At 39.7% G+C, this 26,041-nt stretch overlaps 1 protein-coding gene and 1 long non-coding RNA gene across 5 annotated transcripts in view; one reads left to right on the top strand and one right to left on the bottom strand.

Annotated features, from left to right (window-relative positions):
- UNC5C (unc-5 netrin receptor C) overlaps positions 1-26,041 on the top strand; it is a 517,444-nt gene that overhangs the window by 90,444 nt on the left and 400,959 nt on the right. The window lies entirely within an intron of this gene.
- Positions 6,200-7,012, bottom strand: LOC143976100 (uncharacterized). Its single transcript, XR_013272507.1, has 2 exons — positions 6,630-7,012; positions 6,200-6,521 (listed from the first exon to the last, which is right to left on the bottom strand). It is a non-coding gene; the product is annotated as an uncharacterized LOC143976100 (long non-coding RNA).

Here is a 26,041-nt window from a genome sequence, read left to right as displayed (position 1 = left end):
TGTGTGTGTGTGTGTGTGTGTGTGTGTGTGTGTGTGTGTGTGTGTGTGTGTGTGTGTGTGTGTGTGTGTGTGTGAGGCCTTGTGTGTCCAGCCTACCTGTGTCCCCAGCCTCCGTCCGGTCCCGAGCCTCCGTCCGGTCCCGTCCCGTCCCGAGCCGAGCCTCCGTCCGGTCCGGTCCCGTCCCGTCCCGAGCCTCCGTCCGGTCCCGTCCCAGGATCACCGCTCTTCGTCGGCGCCCATTTTCCTGTTCAAATGCCGCGCCTCCCTGTCTGTGATAGGCGGAACACAATTTCCCAGCAGTCTGTGTTCCGCCTATCACGGCCATCCTTTCATCCTCGTCCGTAGTACGAGGATGAGCGGATGTCCGTGATAGGCGGAACACAGGCTGCTGGGAAATTCAGTGTTCCGCCTATCACAGGCGAAGGCGGAGCCGGAGGCGCGGCTTTTGAATTAGAATAGAATGGCCGCTGTCTGTCTGCTCGACACGCTGATCGAGCAGGCAGACAGCGATGACTCGAGTATAAGCCGAGGGGGGCACTTTCAGCCTCAAAAAAGAGGCTGAAAATCTCGGCTTATACTCGAGTATATACGGTAAGTCAGAACAGGTAAATTTTTTAAGTATAGCTCCAGCCAAAAAAATGTTTTTTTACGTGTTTTGGATAGCATAGGGAAGGGGTAACACCCCTGTAACATTTATTTTGCTGTGTGTCCCTGTTCAGAAGATTTCCCCTGACTTTTTGTGCCTATGACAATTGGACTTTATACATTTTGGGTTGTTGTGGAGACAACGATTGGTGATAAAGCTTCAGTGGAGACACTTTTTTCCCAAGATAACTCTTACAGGAGGGAATTTCCCTTCCTGTTGTCTCCCTCTATTTTTAAGTATGAGTCGTATGTAAGTCAGATGTTTGTAACCCGGGGCTGCCTGTATATGGTTTACACCACCAAATGAAGTCCAGAATGGCCCAGTAAGTTCCCATAATTATTCTATTTATGGGTCCTTTACACCAGTGGTCAAAAACCCTGTCCTGAGGGCCCACTAACAGGCCAGGTTTTATGTATTACCTTGGGGAGATGCAGACTAGAATACTGCAATCACTGAGCAGCAAATGATATCGCCTGTGATGTATTTCAGTTATCTTGCAAACCTGGCCTGTTAGTGTGCCCTGAGGACAGGCTTGATGACCACTGCTTTACACTACATGCAATGGTATAATGCTAAAATATCCTACAGTGTGAACTAACGGATTGAGTGCAGTGTAATTGAATACAATATATACAGTGATATCGTATATATACAAGCCAAGTCCAAGCATAACCCCTTAACAATACATCATTTAAAAAATCAATTTGGCAATTCCAGGACAGTGTTGCACATGACTGCCTGTGTATATTGCACCTGTGAGTACCTTGATCATTTCATCACAGTCCTAAATTTATTGAAACAATTCATTCATACAGTAAATGGTGAGAATGCACCAAAATCCATCTCTTCTGGCAATCGATTTTTGATATCTATAATGACTCTTATGGTGGCTCTGACTCCTTCTCCAGCGATTGCTCTATTATCCATCCTTCCTGGGTCAGTTGCACAGCAAAAATCTCAGCTCTTACATGATTTTCTGTTGGCTGGTAGCCAATTAATCTCTTCCTACTGCAGGTCCACCAATACCCCACTTTTCATGCAGTGGGTTTCATTAAGGAATGACATAATGGATGGAAGAATTATTAGCTTTCAATATGGATAACACTCCTAAATGTTTTTCTCCCTGTGGACGGTGTGAATTTTTTACTCTGTATCGAACACTTTAAAGATTAGATTGTATTCAAACAATTCTTAGCTCATTACAGCTCTGCATTGGGTGCAGTTTTTCCTTTTTCCTTTCCTTTTGTTTTCTCTAATGTACTTTTTTTTCTAAAAGACTCCAATCCAGGCTCCTCTCCCACTATTCCACCTTGAATCGCTTCCTTTTTTTTCCCTCTTCCTGTTTTCTCTTCCCTCTACACTTCCTTTCTTCCTTCAAAATAAATTTCACCGGCATATGGTTCATATTCAATTCACACTATTTCAGCAAATCCTGACTTCATGTTTTTATTCCTGATATGTTATCTTCAGTAACTGTTCAGTCGTCACTTAAGGCCCATACACACGATCAGACTTTTTGACAACAAACATGCAAATTAGCTGTTTTGGAGAAACATCCGACCGTGTGTACGCTCCATCGGACAAACTTTTTTGGTTTTCATCTGACTTTTGTTGGCTTTTGCGAACGGACAAACTTTCTGGCAACAAAAGTCCGATGGAGCAAAGTCTGATCGTGTGTACAGAAAACCATAGGACTTTTGTACAAAGTACAAACAGGCATGCTCAAAACCAATGCAAAAGATCAGACAACAATACAGACGTTGACCAAAGGTGGCGGTAAAGAGCAGAAAAAACACATGATTTGGTGAAAGTTGGCTGAAAAAGTCCTGCCGTGTGTATGCAATACAAGTTCTCGGCTGACGTCCTTTGTACAAAAATCCACAGGAAAGTTTGTACAAAGTCCGATCGTGTGTATGAGGCTTTAGCGGTACTCAGCACCAAGCTGTTGAGTGTCATACATCACTTTGGTCAATGTCAATGTTTGCAATATTGTATGTGACCATGTTTGCCATTCTATCTCTGTAAAACCCTAATAAACACATATTCAACCATAAATTTATGTAGGCAAATGTATGATAATGTCAGGTTTTGAAGCCCACATTTTAAAGTATATGTAAAGTAAAAACTCATTTACTTAGTTCTGGTAGAATGTGGAAGGGTTACAGATGTGACATGCCCTCCTTTTGTGGAAATGTCATTCTACCTTCTGCTGTGTCTGTGGATTAGGAAAAATCTTCACATTGGGACACATTGAGACACAGACAGCAAAAAAAAAAAAAGAAGAAGAAGAAAAAAAAAAACTGATAGGGGTTTCAGCTAATCTTTATTCTAAACATTCTTGAATTTTGGCTTTGCATACACCTTAAATACAGTTAACTTAATAAAACAGAGCTCCTATCTGAAAGCAAAGGTATGTCATGCTAGAGCAAAGGTCTCCAAATCGTCATTGGAGTTATCTTTTTACATTTTACAAATTTTCATGTTCTGAAATAATCTGTTTTTAAAATATATGATTAAACATTTCAAAGAATGAACACAATCCAAAAAAACAACTGTACAGCCCTCCATCACATCAGAAGTCCCCTACATCACATCATAGTCCCAATTTACAACAGAAGCCCCCATCAAATCACATCATTCAAATCAGATCCCTCCCTTCACATCAGAGCCCCCTTTACATCATATTATTATTATTATTATACAGGATTTATATAGGGACAACAGTTTGAGCATCCAGGTTTTATTGTCAAAGCTTAATTGAACAATGTGAAGTTAGAAGCTGATTGGCTACCATGTAGAGCTGCACCAGATTTTCCCCTCTCCAGGTTTCGTAAATAAACCCCCTATGTATCTTGTCCAAATGTCCTCCTAGTTAGCAGTGGCAATTCCTACATTTATCACAAAGTATACTTTCACTTGGCACTAGAGCCGTGTGAGCAGCATCCAATTGTGCTGGTCGGGTATTAGCCTTGTAACCAGTTTATTATACCGTCACTTTTGATAAGCATGGCCAGGTTTGTTTTTGCTGCAGCACTTTCATCTGTGTGTAGTTGGTTAGACATTAGCTAGGAAACAAACTGAGATAAGGATGGAAAGAGGTTGTAAGTTCAGGCATATTACAGGCCAGAAGCAGGGGAAGAATAGAATGTGAAGGTAAATGCTAGGGCATTTTGTTTGCTTTTCAGAGAGCTGCATTAGCCTTTAGAAAGGATCATATTGATTTACTTCCTAGTGTGATTATAGGCTAGACATTACTGTGTTTTCTTATTCCTTATGACGCTTTTTCTCCAGTGCCTTATTCTGTAAGCCTGCTTGTCTTTCCCAATACCATCTGTGAATGTGTGTAATGGGTGTAAGGTGGGACACATATATGCTGTTAGGATGTTATAAAAGAATTTGATGCTTGTCATATATCCGCTTCATTCGCTTTATTGAAGCAGAAAAGCCGGGACATCCATGTCATTCAGATTCTTCTCTATAAATGCCAGCCTTTGTTTCTTTTTGGATGTCATGAGCAGTAAAGCAGTTGTATGTGTCTATTCCCACTAATCCTGATAATCCAGAGGCATCAGGGGTTTAAGTTCTAGGAAAATAAGCAATCTGTGTAAACTATTTTCAGTAAGTGTGCTGAATTGAGTCCACAAAAGCCTGTAGTCTATAGGGAATTTCAGCTCAGATTCAGAAGTACAGTATATTGTTCCAACGTTTCTTACTCACTACAGCATAAACCTTTATGTTCAATTGCGCTCACTGCTGTTTAAACTACGAGAAGCAGTTCATCCTTAAACTGGCCATACACTGGTAGATTTTCATATCAACGTTTGTATGAAAAATCTCATCAGTACATTCATAATAATAATAAACTTATTTTTTATATTTTATTTTAACCACTTTAGCCCCGGAAGGATTTACTCCCCTTGCTATACAGCACTGCGTTATTTTACCTGACAATTGCACAGGTATGTGACATTGTACCCAAATAAAATTGACATCCTTTTTATCCAACAAATAGAGATTTTTTTGGAGGTATTTAATCCCCTCTGCGTTTATTTTTTTTTTTTGCGCTATAAAAAAAAATGGCTGCAAATAAAAAAAAAAAAAAACAATATTTTTTACTTTCTGCTATAATACATATCAATAAAAAATAAAAATAAAAAAATGTCTTCATCAATTTAGGCCAATATGTATTCTTTTGCATATTTTCGTTTAAAAAAAAAAGCGTTTATTGATAGGTTTGCACAAAAGTTATAGCATCCACAATCTATGGGATAGATTTAGGGATTATTTTTATTGTTTTACTGGTAATGTTGGAGATCAGCGATTTTTAGCAGGAATGAGACATTGCGGCAGACAAATCTGACCTTAAGTGACACTTTTTGAGGACCAATGACACCAATACAGCGATCAAACCTAAAAGAAAATGCACCTATCACTGTACAAATGACACTGGCAGAGGAGGGGTTAACATCAGGGGCAATTAAAGGATTAACTGTGTCCCCTGCTAGTGTTTTCTAACTGTGTGGGGGGTGGACTGATAGGAAGAACACAGAGATCGCTGTTCCTGATTACTAGGAACAGAAGATTTTAGTTTACTAAAAATAGGGATTTGCCTTCTTTACATAGGCAGATCCCCGTTCTGACTCTATGTGAACTGATCGTGGGTGGCTAGCAGACATCGGGTCGGCTGGACCCACGGATTGGCTACCGTGCCATCCGTGCGAGCACCCACAGTATCTAGTGCATGAAACAATGTACAGGTATGTTGTTTCCCACAATAGAGCCACCATGTCGCAATATATATGCGGTGGTAAAAAAAACCTTCTCAAAGCGTTTTACAAAGAAAACACAAGAAATACACAGGATAAAACAAAGAAAGCTTGTCTAAAGAAAAACGTTTTTAGATTTGATTAGATGATTCTGTGACGTTCTTTGGAATGAATTCCAGAGTTTTTGGGCATAGCTGGAGAAGGCTCTGTCTTCCTTCGAGTGTAATGGGAGACATCAGACACATGACAAACATTGTTAAAAAGTACATTTTTGCTGTTAAAGTGATTGAAAAGACTTTTTTTTTCCAATACAAATAACAAACATGTTATACTTACCTGCTCTGTTGCAGTGGATTTGCACAGAGCAGCCTGAATCCTCTTCTTGGGTCCCCCTTCTATGATCCTGGATCCTGGCAAATTGCTATGGGGGCATCAGAGCTGAGTAACAGCTCTCTGTGTCCAATCAGACATGGGGCCCAGACCCGGTTCCGCCCCCTATTGCTTTGGATTGGCTAGCTGTCTTTGATTGACAGCAACCAATGAGGCATCTGCTGTGTCTCAGCCAATCAGGGAGGGAGAATTTTGGACTGCTGAGACACTCGTGGACATCAATGGACAGAGAGGGACCTCAGGTGTTAGGGGGGCTGCTGCACATAGAAGGCTTTTTATCATAATGCATAGAATGCATTAAGATAAAAAAAAACTTCTGCCTTTACGGTAAAAAGAAAAGGTTGGGACTTTGACAAAGCATGCGATTTTGGAAGCAAAAAACAGAAGAGCAACAAAAATCAATAATATAACTTTATTAACTTATATATTAAATGTATAGCATAGGGCACAAAGATACACATTGTATGATCCATGATCCATCATAAATAGTAAATATATTGAAGTATTGTACATCAAAAACATCAATCCCACAGTTCGTACATCAAAAGCATTGGCCTTATATATAGGCATATTGCACACAGTAAAAATCAATAGAATTAAGTAAAAACATTCCAGAGTCTAGTAAAACTGCATGTTTAAATGTAATTCGTAGTATTTGAAGCTCTACGCGTTTCGTGGCTATATTGCCACTCATCAGGAGCTGATAATGTGATGAATATCTGTGGGACAAGGAATGGTGTGCCGACAGTTAGTCAGGTTTGTATAATAAATGAGAAAAAAATGGAGGGAACAGAAACAATGTATCCAGAACGAGTACCCATACTCACGGGTCATGAAATGGCAAGAGGCGCAGCCACGGACAACGGAGGTAGCCGGGAGTGTCAACCGATACGGGAGCTGAGGCAGACAGAGCGTGCGGTATCGCGATGAGGCTGTGTACCATAAATATAAACCAAAAGTGATCATCACCCTACGATGAATACTTAAATATGTGAGTGTAAGTGTGATGGAATGGGGTGTCTAGAGTGACTGGGATGTGAGGTGAGTGGACTTAAACAAAAGTGCGGCACAAGTTTAGGGGATGTAAGATGGTGAAAACATGTTAAGAGCAATGGAAATGCTCCAACAATGGTGAACTCCATCGTGTGAAGATGAATAGGATAGTTAATAGAATATAGATATAAACTGGGTAAACAACAAAAACAAAGCAAGGGAATGTTGAAAACAAAAACCACAAAAAAAGTGTGCTAAAAAGCAATACCTGGAAGTGTTGGGCATAATGCTCATTGCCATCTAAGTGTCTAGGGCTGTCAGAGAAAACAGTCACCATACTAGTGGTGTCCGATGATCTTGTGCCAAAAATTAATTAGTGCCTCACCGCGGCCACACGATGCCGCCAACTTCTGCCTTTACAACCCCTTTAACATTCAGTTTTGAAATGAGTGTAATTTCCTAAATGAGAATTGCATTTATTAGTAGAATTTCAATCATTTGAGAATAAATTTCCATCCTGCTACTTCAATTTTTTTTCCTCACTACAGTCAAAAGTTATCATCAATTTGATCCACTTAATTGCTGGTAGAAAGGCATTGCAGGTAATGTCTAAACAAAAAAAAAAAGATTGATTTAATCTGTGTCTTCAAAGCTTGTTTTATTCCAGGTCAGGAGTAGTGCATTGGAATAGTATCTAAACCTGTTTCGAAGTGTACATTGTTTAAATTCGGTTTGAAAGTGCATATCTAGCACTAAATCATTTGGCCTCTATAGAAATAATGGTTTGAAAAAAAACAAACAAACACATCTGACCACCATATGCTACCACTTCTCAATTAATTAATAATTAAACATAAGGCACATTGCTTAACCTTTCCAATTAGATTTGAGGAGAACATTCGGTATATCTGCAAATTGATTCCCAACTCCCATTACCCCCATGATTTCTGAGAACAGCAATTAGCATACAGATGTCCGGCATGGTGCAAATAAACTGTGTTATGTTGTAGAATGTAAAACTCTTCTGGAAAACACTTAGATACAAATATGGTAATTACAGACCTTTCAGGTCCACTGGAAGGAAGTGTGTGGACATTTCAAATTATAACGTTAGCCTAAAGCTCCACTACAGGTAAAATTTAAATCATCCATTGCAGTGGGCCTGCACCCACACTACGAAGGTTAATTGTTTGTTTTGTCAAGGGGGGAGGAGAAACAGTTTTACATACCCGATCCTCTGCTCCCTGGCAGATGGTGCTTCCCCACACTCTGGCAGTGAATTGTTCCAAGGCTAAGGACTCTATATTGGTCTTGAAGATGGGGGAGAAGGGTTCACCGCTCCAGGTGGGTGTGTTGAAAATGGCATTCTCTTCAAGGTGGAAGCAGCAGGTGCAGGCTAAGCATATAGCAACTAAAAGAAGGAGGCTCTGGACAGCCGCACTCCAATATAAACGCCTTTATTGTATAAAATAACAAAAGTTCAATCCACAGTACGATACAGGATAGATTAACTAATGCATTTCACACTCTCAATAGTGCTTAGTCATAGCTACCAACTATGACTTAGCTATGACTAAGCACTATTGAGAGCGTGAAACGCATTAGCTATTCTATCCTGTACCCTGCTGTGGTTTGAAATTTTGTTATTTTATACAATAAAGGCATTTATATTGGACTGCGGCTATCCAGATCCTCCTTCTTCTAATTAGTCTTGATGATGTCAGGACCTTAGACTGCTGGAACGTGGGGGAGAAGATGCTGCGCGGATTGGTCTGGTAGCATTGAGGAGCAGAGAACCAGGGAAGTAAATCTTTATCTGTTCCCCTAGATCAGGGATCCTCAAACTACGGCCCTCCAGCTGTTGTGAAACTACACGTCCCATGAGGCATTGTAAAACTATGACATTCACAGACATGACTAGGCATGATGGGAATTGAAGTTCCTGAACAACTGGAGGGCCAAAGTTTGAAGACCCATGCCCTAGATCTATACGAGCAATTAACGCATTGCGAGCACAACCCAACTTCAAGAAATCATTTTTAGTCGCCTGGAGTTGGTCTTTAATTCTGTTCAGCAAACATTACAACCCTTCTGAAATCAAAAAGTCAAATCAAAGTAATTTTATAATGAGTTTCACATTATCCATTGTAAACAGTCATAAAATCTGTGTGGGACTAAAGATTTTTATCACATGATTTTATAATTGCAACCTCCTTCTATCACTGCGGGATGCACTCAGAAAGTAGTGTGTGCTCAGAAAATAGTACTGTGGCCTGTACTTCTTTTTTGTTTTGGTAGAAAAGGTTTAAAGCTCCTGTCAATTTTCTTGTGTCAAAACAGGAAATGAGAGGAGCTTTCTACATATTAAGATAAATGGCAGCAGAGCAAGTGTCCCCACTGGAAAACTTTTCCACCTTTCCTGTGCCAGTGACAACTCAGAATTTTAGATTTTCTCTCAATTTCAGTCCTGAAATACTCACCAGGACAATTAAAGGGAAGATTCACCACAGTGGAAAAACAGACAGGGTTCTTTTTCCTCCTTCCTCTGGATCAACTGTGGGTATAGGATTGGGTATATGGGATTGTATGATTTTTTTTAATGATTTTTTTTATGGTTGAACTAGATGGACTTGTCTTTTTTCAACCTGACTAACCATGTAACTCTGTAAGACAGCAATAAAAACAGAGGCTATAACCCCTCAAAAATCTATCCAAATCCAAAAAGGAAAAACATACACTTTACATACACTTTATGAATTCTACTACCACAGGTTTTTATATGGTTGCTTATCCAACTGCTTTCTTCCCCTCTTGCGTCAATAATATGAGTTACGACCTATTTTCAGAACTTTTCCCAAACTTTTCTATATATATTTGTTGAGGATCATGTATTAGTGGTTAGAGTTAGTGGTTCATCATAGCAGACAAGCTTCCAACACTTCAGAAGGAGGCCAGCATTGAAATTATTGACATTCCCTACAATGATTTATGAGAGACCAGAGGAGCCTTTTTTTCACATTTTGAGTGAAGGCTCAGAGATTTCATTAGGGCTTCTGATTAGAAGTACACATGGGGACAAATCTAGTGCAAACACCAGTTCATCATGGCAAACACCACTTTAGGGTCCACTATTTAAAATTTACTAGAGGTTAATATACAAAAAAATATACAAAACCAGGGTGGCAGGAAAAAAATACTAAAACATTTTAAATAAAGACTGACTCTTCTAAACCATGTCATCTCGTTTGTATTTACCATCATGCGACTGTTGTATTAGTCTAACAATAAACTGTGAGTTACAACGGAGGGTAAAATATTTTGCCCTGGCCAAGTTTAAATAAACTGTCAGTGGTAATTTTCTCTTATAACAATAAACTTTATCTTTCTGCGTGTCTATTGTGTACCACCTTGAACTAAGGGGACAGTGTCTCCTTGTGCTCTTTAATGCCATCACAGTTTTACTGCTCCTTCTTATTTTGTCTCATTTAGAGTAATTGATATGCACTCTCACTGTGGTAATGCAAATTTAACGTGTGAAGAAACAGGTCTGACAATTCAATCAGATCATAATTCTCCCCGTTCTCCTACTTATTACAGGAATTTAACCCAATAAGCTGACGGGCATCGTTTAGCATATCTAATAGGCCTAAATTCCCTGATTTTAATCGGACTAATCCCCAACTGCTAGATGTAAACAGATTACCACAGAAAATCTAATTTCCCTCCTTTTTTCCCACTAGGGTTGCGTGTTCAGCTTGTTTCTGCCTGTACTGCACTTGACGACAGACGAAGTGATATGTTTAATGGCAGTTCTGTACATCTGTTCTCTCCTCTGTGAGTTCCAGAGTTTGCTTTTTAGAAGCTACTGGTTCTGTGCACAGTTAATGGGGGAGGTGCTCATAATAATTGAATTGTTGCCCTAGAGGATTTCTTGAAAACATGGCAATGGTTGTAAGGCGCTCTGATTAGGGTTCTAATTTTGCTGGTGTTATAATAGACTGCAGCATTGGAGTAAAAGTCTGGAAGCATATTGGTTAACAGCATCACTGAAAATCTCTGCAGCCAATTAGGATTGCTTTTGTTGTCTCTTCTCTTTATAAAAACCATTGATCCATTTACTATGTGTTCTTCTAAAAGAAAAACCACCCAAGTTGGGGATAAAAAGACTATTGCCACATACACACGATTGGAAATTCGGCTAGCAAAAGACGGATGAAAGCTTTTCGACAGAAAATGCGACCGTGTGTATGCTCCATCGGAATATTGCTGGCTGAATTTCCGCCAGCAAAAGTTTGAAAGCATGTTCTCAATTTTTCCGATGGAAAAAGTTTAGATCGGAAATTCTAATCGTCTGTAGCAATTCCAACGTGCAAAATTCCTATGCATGCTCGGAAACATTTTGACGCATGCTCAGAAGCATTGAACTTCATTTTTCGGCTCGTCATAGTGTTGTACGTCACTGCGTTCTTGACGGTCGAAAGTTCAGCGAACTTTTGTGTGAACGTGTATGCAAGCCAAGTTTGAGTGGAATTCCGTCGGAAAAACCATCATAGCTTTTTTGGGATGAGAATTCCGATTGTGTGTACGTGGCATATGAGGGGATTTGTCAAACAAGTTACTGACAGAACCAGCAATCTATGTAGTGCAAATAAGTCCGCTTCAAAGGATTTGTGGCATTCTAATGAGTATTTGCTAGCCTTGCTTCTGCTATCCGGAATAGCTGACTATGCCAGTTTTAGAATCATCAACATATTTAGCATAGATGTAGGATGTGGCCAGGTTTTATATAACAACAATTCTGCTTTTGTACAGTAGAGTGAGGAATTAATGACTATGATATCACTTTAACTGTCTCATTAAATGTATTAGTGCTTATATACTGTATTGCACTGTCAAGCTGTAGGACTTGATACATCATCCCCTGATACAGGTTTCACACCATTTAACACACTGGGCGTGTCCACGGGCAGTTTTTTCTCATTAAAGTGTATCTAAACAAAGAACCTAAAATGTAATAATATTGCCAGTCCTTAGAGGTAGAAGCTGCATTAGTTTACTTTGTAAAGGTGATGTATGGGGTACATAAAAACAAACATACATACTCCTTGCTACAACATCGGTCTGTCCCATGTTGGCTCTAAGCCAGAGAACCGAGTGATCACATGATGGCTGATCTCTCAATTCTCGATCAGTTCTAATCGGAGAGTGGTGACTGTCAGGCATTGCTCTCTATTCTGCCCCTCCAGAGCTCACTGAAGTGTAGGGTTGGGGAGGGGATAGGCACAGCAGCACCCTGAGACCTGGAGTCAGCTGTCAATCAGACAGATGGGTGGATCCCAATAAATGGCTTAAGCCCACTGTCATCTGATTCTGGGTCACATTAGCGCAAAAATAAGTGCGTTTCTCTGACCCAGAAGTGAAGTATGGCCAAAAAGATTTGGTTGTACTTCTCTTTTGAGGCGTTTTTCCTTTATTTTGATCTGATAATCCAGAATAATACACTTTCTGTCCCTTCGTGTCTTCAATAATTTCCCCACTGTATCTATGGAAGGATCATTGTCACAAAAGCTGGACTTCAAAATAATTCTGCCTTTGTTTATTTTTATTACATGGTGGATTGGTGGGCAAGGATATTCATTACTGGAAAGATCAACAGGTATTTTCTGTAATTGCTAACATTTTTCTTAGGCTGAAAAATGTAAAATCAAACGCAATTGCCACTTCTAAGGACTGGAAAGCTGCAGTATATTATACTTATATTTTTGAGTTTAGATAAGCTTTAAAAGAGAAGTGCAGCCAAAGCTCAATTGGCTGTACTTCTCCTGTGCATTACAGGAGTGCAGTTCGTTCTGCAATCCTGTGACCTGTTTTCAGCAGACAGTAGGCTGAAGCCCGCTGTTGGCTGACGTCACAGAGCCGGGCCAGGCTCGGAAAATATTGTGACCATATGGCCAGGATATGCTCACATGCCTGGACTGTAACCCATCCCAGCCTTTCAGCGAGCCGTTGAATGCCTAAAAAACCGCTCCCACCCTCCCCCCCCCCCCCCCCCCCCAACAGCCCAGCCCTCTGGTGGAGAAGACCAGAGAGTCGGGGACTGAGAAAGAAAAACAAGAAACTTGTTTTTTTATATATTTTTGGGGAATATTTATCATAGCAAAATGTAAACAATATTGCTTTTTCTTTCAAAATTGTCAGGCTTTTTTTGTTTATAGCGCAAAAAAAAAAAACTCAGAGGTGATCAAATAGCACCAAAAGAAAGCTCTATTTGTGGGAAAAAAAAGTATGGCAATTTTGTTTGGTTACAACATTGCATGACCACGCAATTGTCAGCTAAAGTGATGCAATGCCATATCGCAAAAAAATGCTCTGGTCAGGAAGGGGGTAAATCCTTCCGGGGCTGAAGTGGTTAAGATGATGAATATTATACAATATGGTTGAGATATTGGCTTGTCTGTGGCTAGAATAAAGTTTTTTTGTTTTTTTTATAGGGGAAACCAAGTGTTTAGAAATGAATAATCAAGATCTGGGGTTATCCCTCTTTTGCCCATCATGCACACCATCTACTGAGTGTAGCAAGGGCAGTAATAGGTAGTATTTGCTTGTCGGTCGGATATTCCGACGGAAACAGTCCGATGGAGCCCACACACGGTCGGATTATCTGACAACACGGTCCAATCAGACATTTTCCATCGGAATGTCCGACCGTGTGTACAAGGGCTTAGAGGGAAGTTTAGTGTAGCTGTTCATGTTGTGGTTACAAGGGAGCATTAGTTTGTGTTTTAGTGTTGGGTTACATCGATGGTAGTGGTAAGATTATAGGGAAGGTTATTGGGACGGTTAGTGTTATAGTGAAGGTTAGTGTAAAGGTCCGTGTTAGGCTTACAGAGAAGCGTAGCTTGAGGATTAGTGTTGGGTTACAGGGAGGGTAGTGTTAGGGTTATTGGGGAAGGTTATTAGAAGGGTTAAAGTTAATTGCAAGGTTAGTGTAAAGGTTTGTGTTAGGGTTATATGGAAGGGTATTGGAGGATAAGAGTTGGGTTACAGGGAGGGTAGTGTTAGGATTATAAGGAAGGTTATTTGAAGGGTTATTGTTATAAGTAAGCTTAGTTCGCGGGTTCATGTTGGGGTTATAAGGAGGTTTAGTATCAAGGGGTATTTGGGTAAGGTGTATCTTTATGAGTCATAAGCTCTGCATCATAAACAGCAGTGGTAGTTGCCTTGCAACAAAAGCTAAAGTACTGGATTATTTTTAGTCCCTACACTGTCAGATTTTTGCATAAGTGCACTGACAACATTTATGTAATGCAACAATTATGCTCTCTATAGTTAACGTGACAATTTGACACTAGATTTAGTACACAGAAAAGTCACTTAAAAAAAAAACGTTTGGTGGAGACTTTGAGGTGCTTTAATCAGCCCCAGATGTGGTAGCTAGCTAGGTTTCAAAGATACCACATGTTATTACAAGCTCTTTTAAATATATAAATAAGTGGAGAAGAAATATTTATATACCTAAATTGAGTTTAATCTACGAATACTGCATTAAGGTTTATTTATGAGATGTTTTTTTGTTTTAAGGCAGCTGCCTGTGTTCCATTTTTTTTTTTTTTTTTTAGCTGAAACACCCTAATTACTTATGCTGAGGCAGTGTTTAATTTTATAAGCCTTTGGTAAAGTGGAGGCTGTTTTGTTTCATCAAGGGGAAATGTGAGTTATTTGCCCTTCTCTTCCTCAATGAAACAAAAGAAAAAAAGAAAAAGAGTCAAGTGAGAATGAATTCCACTTTGAATGTCCGATTTTGTAGTAGTGCTGGCTTGGTTGTGCAGACAGCTAAGAACACTCTACAGAGTTATGGCAGAAAAACATCTAAAATGTGTGTTCTTTTATATCTATTGATGATCAATATTGTTTAACCATGCCAAAATTATCAAGATCAAGTGATGACAGAACATTTATACATGCTGCTCCAAGGTCTGGTGGAAAAGGCAGTTGGAAAGGTTGGACTCCAAGTCAATAACACATAGCTTCCCTAGGATATTGATATGCTTGCATGTTGAAACCATACTTTAAATATGTTTTAATGTTAGTTTAAACTTGTTAAAGATATTGAAGAGTCAGATAGATGAGTAATATAAGAAACAAAATAATTACCTATCCTAAAAAATATGCTGCTTCTGTGTTGATCACTTGACCAAAACCCTGGGCATAGGCAGTGACGTACCTAGACTAACTGACACTTGGGACGGTTAATACATTTTGTCCCTCCTCCTTCCCAAAGATAACATAAAATAAAAGACCCAGACTGTGTAACACACACACAAACACACACATACACTGTGTTAATCTCCACCAGACTTGGTTTCCTCCCCAAGCTCTCCTCTTCCTCCTTTTGGAAGAATGCCACTCTTTTTAGTTGTTCAGCTTCTCTTCAGGCTCTCCCCCTGGCATTGCCCTACAATATGTAAGGTCACAATTGGACATTTTTATGGGAACTGGCTGGCAGAATGTAGTTGATGGGTCACTTCATGAGACACTGTGAGGCAAATTCCTTTTCTCCCTCTGAGTTTGGCAGTTTGTTGGGCCATGGGTGCTAAACAGCTCATGAACTTAGTTGTGTGGTATAGCACAATGATTATGCTTGGATGTGGAATAGGTCTAGGCAGGTCGCAGGCTGTTGCTGCTACACGGACTCCGGGTGAAGGGAGAACAGGTTAGAGTGCATGGTCACATGCAGGAAGAGGATAATAATGTCACTGCACATATCGCTCTGCCTGTCCACCCAAAATGCTATTCAGTGCTGCTACGCCTGTGCAGCTTTGTGTTTCTAACCAGTCATCATAGTGAGAAAATTTAGAGAACGGGCCATGAGCACCCTCTGAATGGCAATACTTGGTGCTGGACACCTCCTCCTAGGCACTCCACAGGGCCTAGGTATAGGTCCTTTTTATGATGGTGTCTTAGGCATGTTTGCAAGTCAGCATAAAGATAGAATGAAGAAGAATGAAGACCCAGCATAGCTTTTGATTAAAAACCATTTGCTGAGAAATACATGAGCTTTCATTGCTGACCTTTCTCTGAATTAGTTGTCTGGCTGTCTTCAACTACAGTACATCTAATGGAAAAAAACATTCTCAGATCCTCCAATTGCATTCTAGTTCTAGGGTAATCATGTCAGTTAGTGAAACTCAGTAAGTTCTCTCTGCCTCATGACTCAGATGCAACCTACCAGTTGAGTGGTTGCAGGTTTTCGATGAATAAAGTCATGACAGACTTCCTTTATGTCTTTGACCAACTTTAGTTTGCTGTGTTCATATGTATCTGATGCACCTGAGGTATTCATCTCTTGGTTAATAATAGAGTTAAATGAACCAAACTGGACAAACTGGACTGTAATATGTTTTTAGATGGCTGGCACATTTGATCATCCCTTCTCTATTTGCAGTATAGATGAAAATAAATGGAAGAAGTGACTAACCCGCCAAAACCCAGATAATCTTCACTTCCATGCTTATCAGAAAGATGGATTTGTTTAATTGTTTATCTTAGTTTCTGCTGCTAATAAAGAACAATTGGTGCTGGATCACTTAATTCAGTATAACCCCTGCAGTGGGATATTGGTACTGGATTCTGATTGATGACTTGGACTGTACTTAATTTTTTTCTATTATCTATTTTTTTAGATTAGGCCCTATGAGCTTTATTTAATAATGTGTGGAAACAGCAATTACGTTTTGTAACCCATAGCAAGCAATCAGATGCTGGCTTCGAGCAATCTAGCTGAATTACCCTGACACATGAAATCTTATTGGATGTTATGAATGACTGCACATATTGCTTTTTGCACAAAGATAATAAATTAGCCATTATGTAATAAACATAAATATAGGAACAAAGGGAAAATTGTTATAGTTGTTCTTATTTGTCAGCTTAGTAAAGGTTAACACAATTATTGTCAGTTATACTGTAAGTCTAGTTGAAGCAGTATTCAGCAAGGATGTTAAGCACAGACAAAACATACTTTCTGAAAATGTTGGAACTTATTACAGCTACTTTCTGCTGAACGTAAATACAAAGGATAAATATGTTTCTTGTTATTACACATTACACATGGCTTTATTCCATTATATAATGGAAAAATGATGGATGTAATGTCTTTTGACAATCTAAAGAGGAAAAGGAAAATGACCTTTGGTTATTACTTCATAAAGAGTGCAGTGTTCTACTGCAGAGCTCAAGTTTAAAATAACTCACAGACCTGTTACTTCACCTATTATTACAGTCAAAAAATACTTCCTTCACTTTTACTGTAAACATAAATGACCACTTCAAATGCATTTTAACACATAGCTGAATTACATTTTTTCAGGAAACAGGATGGAACAGGGTTTATGTTAAAGACTAAGCCAACCTTTTGCAAAAAAAGGAGTAAATGCAACAACATGATCCATGTGTTGCACCCACATTAAGTGCATTGTGGGTGCAATGCACAGGTTATTGAAATGTATTCCCCAACCTTTTTAAGGGATACAGAGGTATAGACCTGGCTGGAGGAAGTCCTGCAGAACTACAGAGCAGGAAAAAGGAGGAGGGATCCCCGCTGTTCTCTGCTAATGCCCTCTGGTGCGGTGGCAGGTGGGACTTGACGAAACTTCCTTTCATCGCTCCCAGATCATGATGACACAGCTGTGCAGGTGGCTCAATGTACATCCACGCTAAATTAAACAAAATACTGGATTGTCCAGTAGTATGCAGCCCTCATTTAGGTATGGGGAATGTGATGTGGGTTTGAGGGAAGAGGCATGAAACCATGTTTCATGTTACACCCTAAATAGAGGTGTAATATGAAGCATGATGCAAAAGGTAGACTTAGCCTTTAAAAAAAAAAAAAAAAAAACTTAAGTGGTATACACACTTTCCTGGATTCATCAAGGAACACATGTTTAATATGGAATGTCGGTATGGGCCAATGAGAAAAAAAACTAAATTACTAGGTGTACCCCTACAATGCAACTGCTGTTGTGCCCATTTTTTTAACTTTAAACATGTGGTTTCCCCCTACATTGTCAGGTGTCCTCAAGTCCATAGAGTTGTCACCTCCAAATGCCTACTTGATTTTTCTTCATAACACTCATGTTTTCACAAAACTCAGGCACTCTGTTGGATTAAATATCAACCAGAACATCTGTGATTAATATTTAACCCATATGCTTTAGCCTCCCATATTTTTCTGTGGGCCAATGAGGCCACCCATCACATTTTACAGTCCATGAGATGTGGCTGGGGGTGGGGGCAAGAGATGAAAGGAGCTGGGCCAAATATTTATGGTGGCAGTCGTGGTTAATGTCTGTATAATAGGACTACTGGTTTCTTTTGAGGTGTCTGGTTTATAGTCCAGGGACAGTTTAACCACTTCAGCCCTGAGCCACTTTTTTACATTTGTTTACAAGTTAAAATATTTTTTTTTTGCTAGAAAATTACTCAGAACCCCCAAACATTATATATGTTTTTTCTAACACCCTAGATAATAAAATGGCGGCCGTTGCAATACTTTCTGTCACACCATATTTTCACACAACAGTCTGACAAGCGCACTTTTCTTATTAAAAATGTAAATTGAAACCCAACATGTCAGCTTCAAAACTGCGCCCGCTCGTGGAATGACGACAAACTTTTACCCTTAAAAATCTCCATAGGCGATGTTTAAACATTTCTACAGGTTAGCAGTTTTGAGTTACAGAGGTGTTCTAGAAATATTGCTCTCACTCTAATGATCGTGCTACTCACGAATGTGTGAGCTTCTGCATGCGAGCTTGTCGGGTTGGGGGACTTTAAAAAAAAAAAAATCTTATTTATTTTAATTTTACTTTTTTATTTTGACACAGTTTAAAAAAAAAAAAAAAAACTTGGGTCACTTTTATTCCTATTACAAGGACTGTAACTATCCCTTGTAATAGAAAAAGAAAATACCTCAGATCATATATTTACACTAATATACAATAAAAAGAAAGAAAAAAAAAAGTACATTTCTCATTTACATTAATTCTGCCCTCTCATGCAATGGAGCCAGAGCATCCACAGGAGAGGACGCAATCTCTGGTAAGCGGCGGAGATGACCGGAGAGCGGCGAGCACCTCTCCCGCCACCGATAAAAGTGATCTCGGGGCGAATCCATCACGGAAACCACTTTTATCTTAAAGAGAAACACGCGCTGTTCCTGAAAGTACCAGGGTTATGGCAGCTGCTGCCATAACCCTGGTATTTTGCATCAGAGTACCGACATACGGTTAAGGCGATTTGTGTGAAGTGGTTAACAAGGTAAGGTGAGCCAACAGATTTATTAGCAATGTCCAATTGGGTTTCCGGTAGATAAAACCACAGACAAGAGCAGAATCATTGAGGTTGATTTAGTAAAACTGGAGAGTGCAAAATCGGGTGCAGCTCTGCATAGAAACAAATCAGCTTCTAACGTCAGCTTGTTCAAATGAGCTTTGAAAAATAAACTGGAAACTGATTGGTTTACATGCAGAGCTGCACCAGATTTTGCACTCTTCAGTTTTAGTAAATCAACCCCATTTTGTCACTTAATATAGAAACCAGTGGAAATGTGCAAAGTAAAACAAACAGAAAGGTGCAGCACAGTAAATGCAATTCATAAAGTTCATAAGCTGATAAAATGCTGGATAACACTGTAGATAAACACCCTGTGCAAAACAAGCAAAAAAGGTGTCGCACAATAAGTACAGTTCATACAGTTCATATGCTGGTAAAAAGCTGGATAATACTGTAGGTAAATACCCGGTGCACACCACACTCTTGTATTATATCATATCAGTGATAGATCCTCCACCATACCGATAAGGTGCTTTTACCAAATACGTAGGACCACTGAATGAGCAAATGGTCAGAAAGGCATGTTCCCACACATGGGTGAAGATAACGTTCCAATCCAGTTTAAATAGTATTCAGGAATCAGCCATACAAAAAAAGGAGGGAGCGATCTCAGTGTAGACTGTACAGACCGTTTTTATTACAAAAAATAGTAACAGATATGCAGATAACTGTGAGAGTAAAGTGCTGAATACATGACTCAATAGCATAAAGTATTTAAAAACAGCGGCATAAAAAATAAATAAATGGACTAGCTTTAGATGGTACGCGGGTGACGACCACGCTCAGTGGCGGTTCCTCCCCCTGTACGTACGTTACGTCCAGAACGGACTTTGTCAGCAGTGGCTGGAGCTACTACGTCACCCGACATTACCTATATAGCATCCTAAGGTCCACGTGAGGTGTCAGCAGTGTAAAAGATACCGCGACCGGAAGTCCAAGAAGCGGAAACATCTATACACCATGCACAGGCACCAAAACGATATGGGGACACCTATAGGCTGGATAATACATATCATGCATTAAGATCAATACATAATAAGTACAATCCTATTAAATTAATAAAAAAAAAATAATCATTACGAATCGTAAATCATTTTTATATACAGAAATTCATAAAATAATTTATAAAAGACAATTTTCATATGTATATATATATATATATATATATATATATATATATATATATATATATATATAAAAAACCATATACATGGATGAAAACAACCCGCGGCCATCTTAAAAATGTAAACAATTAAATGAAAAAGCATATCATCGCTGCACAGAAAAAATATGAAGGGGGGGACAAAACATAACCTACTTATCTGAAATGAAACAGTTCAAGTCAAAGTCGACGTTCATCTCTCCCAGAACCATCCCTCCCGGAGATGTGCAAAGTGCAGTAACATCTTACCATCTAATCAGAAGTTATTTCTGTACTGATCTGGAAAATGTTGCCATTGTGTTTTTTCAGTGTTAATAACTGCACTGCTAACAATCATCTTTTTCCTTTGTACTGCAACACTGAAAAGGCTGGTAGACAATGCAAAACTGTAAGTGGCATAAAACCTAGAAAAAAAGATGTGTTTTGATAACTGCCAATTAGATAATGGGTTACTTTTTCTATCCTGGATTAGTTACAGCTGGAATTGCCGTGTTTTGAGCAGTTCCTCAACTTCTGTTCCTCCAGCAGCAGTAAAATGCTATTTATGAAGCCACAAACTAAATGGAAATTTGCACCCAAAAAAAACAGCTGCACGTTTTGAAATCTATTTACTTTTCACCTTGACTTGCGCATATGCAATAAAAACAACTTAACCCAGTCTTTAGGAAAAAGGACATACATCCTAGAATTGAACTTTTCGTTGTACTTGGCTTATAACTATCTTCATAAAGGAAAATAAAATAGTTTTGTTCTGTGAAGTCATATGTTTATTACATGTTTTGGTTTTCTTTGTTGTTGCAATCTGGATTTGGCCAATATATGGAAACCCTTGGTGTATAACAATATAAAGCTTAATGGCTAGGAATCTTTCACATACATTGTAGACTTCAACGGTTTTTGGGATGTATGGTTCTAGCTAGTTCTGTATTTTCAAGTGAGATATACTTGCCTCTATTCAGACATTGCAACCATCTAGCTTTATGCATTTGTGTGTGTGTACTTTACACTGCCCTCCCAGACAGCAGTCATCAATATTTAGCAGGCAGCTGCTTCCATAGACTTTGGGCTTCTGCTAATTTGACAAGGTCAAATGTGGTGCTGTTCACATTGCAAACCAATACAGAAAGAAAGGCTAGATTTTTCCTTGAATTAATCACTAAATCATTAACTGCTCTGCCACTAAAAAACTATCCTAGCTACTGCCACTGTCCTTTTCAATCAATATATTTTAGACAAGGAAGGCAAGTCTTTATCTCCCATAGGAATGACGAGACCATTTTGCTAATTCTACCTTTACTGATTTAGAATCGAATGTAAAGGAATACTACTGCCCTAATTGTCCAATTTTAGCACAAAGCCTATTCTTCCCAACAGCCTGTTTAGTACGTCTCAGTTTAGAACTAATCATTATTGGGCAGATGCTATCAGACACACATCACTATTAAAGGCAAGACAACTGTTTGAATGTATGCGTGTATGTATGACATTCAGTTTTGAATATTTATTACTCATTTGTATGACACCCCTTTCCATAGCTCTTTATAGTGTTACCCCCCCACCAAAGGAGCTTACGCGCTTCCATGGCCTTACACATATAATGGTCAATTTGGAAGAATGACAGCTTATTGGTGTGGTTTTAATTCTGTAGGGAAACTAGAACAGCCAAAGGAATCCTGCAAAAATACAGGAAACCTAATGATTTCCTGGGACACTATACATAATACTGTCTCAGAAGTCCAGAAAATACCAATGGTTTTATTTAATAGGCAAGGCAGAGTTTAGTGATATAAAATGCATTATTGGCCAATAGCCCATAGCCAGTAGCCCATATTGGCCAATCAAATAATGGCTTAGTGAAAAAAAAACGTTTAAATAGCTTCAGTTGTCACGGGTTGCCCATACCCATTTACAGTATGATTATTAAATTTTTACTGTATACACTGGGCACCTTTACCCCCTTCCTGCCCAGGAAAATTTTCTGCTTTCAGTGCACTTTTTTTAATTCAACTTTTATTTTCATATTTTTTTCCATAAGTACAAAAGTATTATCCATACATAAAAACAGTACAAAAAAATACATATTCTTCCCAGCCCCCCATTTCCCATTTCATTGAGGATTATTACATTTTCAAAGTAACCTTTCCAGGAATTCACTGCCTCAAACACCAATCCTGTGGTTTCTATCCATAATTTCCAAACCTTTTCAAATCTGCTATTACTTCCCCTCATTATATAGGCCATTTTTTTCTCTTATTATTGTGTTATTTACCATTCTTAACCAATCCATTATGGTTGGTGGTCTAGTATCCATCCATTTCCAGGTGATTGCCTTTCAGTGCATTTTGAATGGCAATTGCGCGGTCATGAAACACTGTACCAAAACTGACCCCTTCACACTGGCAATGCCGGCTTGTTTTTGCTGCGCTTTAGTGCTGTTTTAGCGGCACTTTTTGGTCGCTAGCGGGACTTTTTTTAAAGAATGGTAAAAAGTCTAGTTTTGCGGTGTTTTCAAATCGCCTTTCAAGCGCATTCATTGCAATTGGCAGGGCATTTTGGGAGCGCTATTTACAGCGCTCCCAAACTGCCCCAAAGATGCTACTTGCAGGATTTTTCATAACGTCCCACAAGCCCACTGCCGCAGTGTGAAAAGACACACTGCAATGAATGGGAGGCGGTTTTCAGGTGCTTTTCAGAGGCTATTTCTAGCGCTAAAGCACCTGAAAACCTCCTCAGTGTGAAAGTAGCCATAAAATTTTATTATTTTGATAGAGCTTTCTTTTGGTGGTATTTAATCACCACTGCTCATTAGCACTTACAATCTAAGAGGGAGGGCCAAGTGATCCAAAAGGTAATAGATGTGGGGGATGAGTTGATGGAGAAAGTAAAACAATGTGTTAGTTAGAAGCGGGCCAAGCTTCTTTAAAGAGAAGGGTTTTCAGGGATCGTCTAAAGATGGATAGATTAGGAGACAGTTGGACAGATTGGGGTACGAAGTTCCAAAGGATGGGAAAAGCTCTGGAGAAATCCTGGAGGTGAGCATGGGAGGAGTTGACAAGGAAGCTAGAGAGTAGGAGGTCTTTGGAGGACTGAAGAGAACGGCTTGGTTGATATTTTGAGATCATGCTAGTGATGTAGCTGGGTCGGAGTTGTAGATGGTTTGGTAAGTTTTTGGTAGTACTTTGAATTTTATATATTGCATGAGAGGGAAGCCAGTGGAGGGATTGGCAGAGAGAGGCGGAGGACACTGAACAGTTGGTAAGGTATATAAGTCTTGCAGCAGCATTCATGATGGACTGAATGGGGGATAGCCTGTGTAAAGGTGATTCAATAAAAAGGGAGTTGCAGTAGCCGAGACGAGAGATAACCAGGGAGTGAATTAGAATCTTGGTGGTGTCATTGGTTAAAAAAGGGCATATTCTGGAGATGTTGCGGAGGTTAAGGCAGCATGATTTGGACAGGGATTGGATGTGGGCCTGAAAGGACAGTTCAAAGTCCAAGGTTACCCCTAGTACCCTGGCATGTGGGGACGGATTGATAGATGTGCCGTTGATCTTGACAGAGGAGTCAGGAGAAGGGGCACCTGGGGGAGGAAATATTATGAGCTTGGTTTTAGATAGATTGAGTTTGAGGAAGTGGTAATACATCCAGGCTGATATGTCTGTTAGTAAATCAGTGATTCGTGAGGAGACTGATGGGATGAGCTGAGGGGTAGAGAGATAGATTTGAGTGTCATCAGCATAGAAATGGTACTGGAAGCCATGGAATGCTATCAGCTGACCCAGGGATGAGGTGTAGATCAAGAATAAGAGAGGTCCAAGAATAGAAACTTGGGGGACCACAACGGTAAGAGGCGTAGGAGAGGAGGAAGTAGAGTTGTAGGTGACACCGAAGGTGTGGTGAGATAGGTAAGATTGAAACCAATGGAGAGTGCAGCCATGGAGACCAAGCAAATCCAGTTTTTTGAGGATGTGGGGTGGTCAACTGTATCAAAGGCAGTGGAGAGGTTCAAGAATAACAGTACAGAATAGTGACCATTATTATTTGGCTGTTAGTAAGTAGTTTGTGAGCTTTAGGAGAGCAATTTCTGTGGACTGTTGCAGGCAAAATCCAGACTGAGGGGGATCAAGAAGGTTATTTTCAATGAGGTGGTCGCTCAGCCGGTTGTAGACTAGACATTCAAGGAATTTGGAAGCAAAAGTGAGTAAGGAGATGGGTCTTAGGTTGTTAAGATTGGTGGGGTCCAGTGAGGCCTTTTTTGGTATGGGAGTGACTAATGCATGTTTTAGAGGGTTGGGGAAGATGTGAGTTAAAGAGTGTAGGATAGAGCCAGAGGGTGACCATAGTATTTGAGAAGGAACAGGGTCCAGGGGGCAGGAGGTTAGGTGAGCATTAGAAAAGAGTTTAGTGACTTCCTCTGTAGTATCTGGGTTAAAAAAGGGAAGTATTGATTGTGTAGGAGGACAAGGAGTGTAAGGTGAGGGAGATATCTATATAGTGGACTTTGACATTAATGTAGTACACCAATGGACACTCAAACACAAGTCATGGTTATAAATGTAGGTAGCCTTGTATGTAGTGTTCTACTCTAATGTGGGAGCTCCAGCATGGCTACTGTGGCGTTGACAACTTTAATTGTTCTTGATTGTGACATGATGAGGATTTCCACTGGCCAGAAGATCAGGAGCACAGATATGTCTCTTGAAGACAGTGTACTATCTCATGGAACCTTGGAAAGTGTGATGTAAGGGGGGCATGACAATTGGCTCAAATTGCAAAGCTTTAAAGCAGAGGTCTCAAACTGTTGGCCCTCCAGCTGTTGCAAAACTACAAGTACCATGAGGCATTGCAAGGCTGACAGTTACAAGCATGACTATCACAGGCACAGGCATGAGCCTTGTAGTTTTACAACAGCTGGAGGGCTCTCAGTTTGAGACCCCTGCTTTAAAGAGATTACCAACTTAAAAAAATGGACCTAAAAACACAGAAAAAAACTAAATATTTGAAAATGAATACTTATCTTTATTGACTTGTAATGTGCCTCTGAACTTACAGGAAAATTTCACTAGACCAGGAAAAGTCATTCCTAGCATAACTCCTTTGCCCATAGCCCTTCATAACCCTCTTCGCCTCTGGGGGTGTCTACTTACACTCTGTGCTGGCCCAGCATTTGTATCCCTCTTCTCACCTCCCTACATTACCTTTTATTTGGCTGTGGTGGAAGGAGTAGAGGGCAATATTATATAATCCCAAATGGCTCTGAGTCTGCTGGGGCTGCCAAAAGCACATCCAAGATAGAGGTGACAAGCAGCAGTCTCAGAATGTTTGGATTTCCACAAGGGAGTCTTTCACAGTTGAATACATGTGTACAATGCACTAAATAGACATTTAATCTTGGAGGAAGATTTTTGTTGGTCTGGCAAAAGGGTATATTTCAAGTGGAGCTAAACCTACAGGTTTAACAGTTCTCAAAACAGTTACATTCAGAGAATGGTTTAAATGATAAACGTTACAGATACTAGTGTGTTTATGTTGGCTCTCAACCAAACTGTAAAGCCATCAAATGGTTGATGTCATAGCTGTTCACATGTGTTGCAGCAACTGCAGCAACTTCAGATCAAGATGGCCGTTTCCTTGGCTGTGAAGGATAAGAGGGCTTTCATCACGCTGTAACACAAGGATAAGTATCTTTAT

This window comes from Lithobates pipiens, unplaced genomic scaffold (assembly GCF_037356315.1).
Source record: "Lithobates pipiens isolate NorthernLeopardFrog02 unplaced genomic scaffold, aLitPip1_a1.2 Scaffold_13, whole genome shotgun sequence".
In the NCBI taxonomy this organism is placed as follows: Eukaryota; Metazoa; Chordata; class Amphibia; order Anura; family Ranidae; genus Lithobates; species Lithobates pipiens.
The sequence above is the reverse complement of the archived record's forward strand: the minus strand, read 5'-3'. Positions and strand labels throughout refer to the sequence as shown.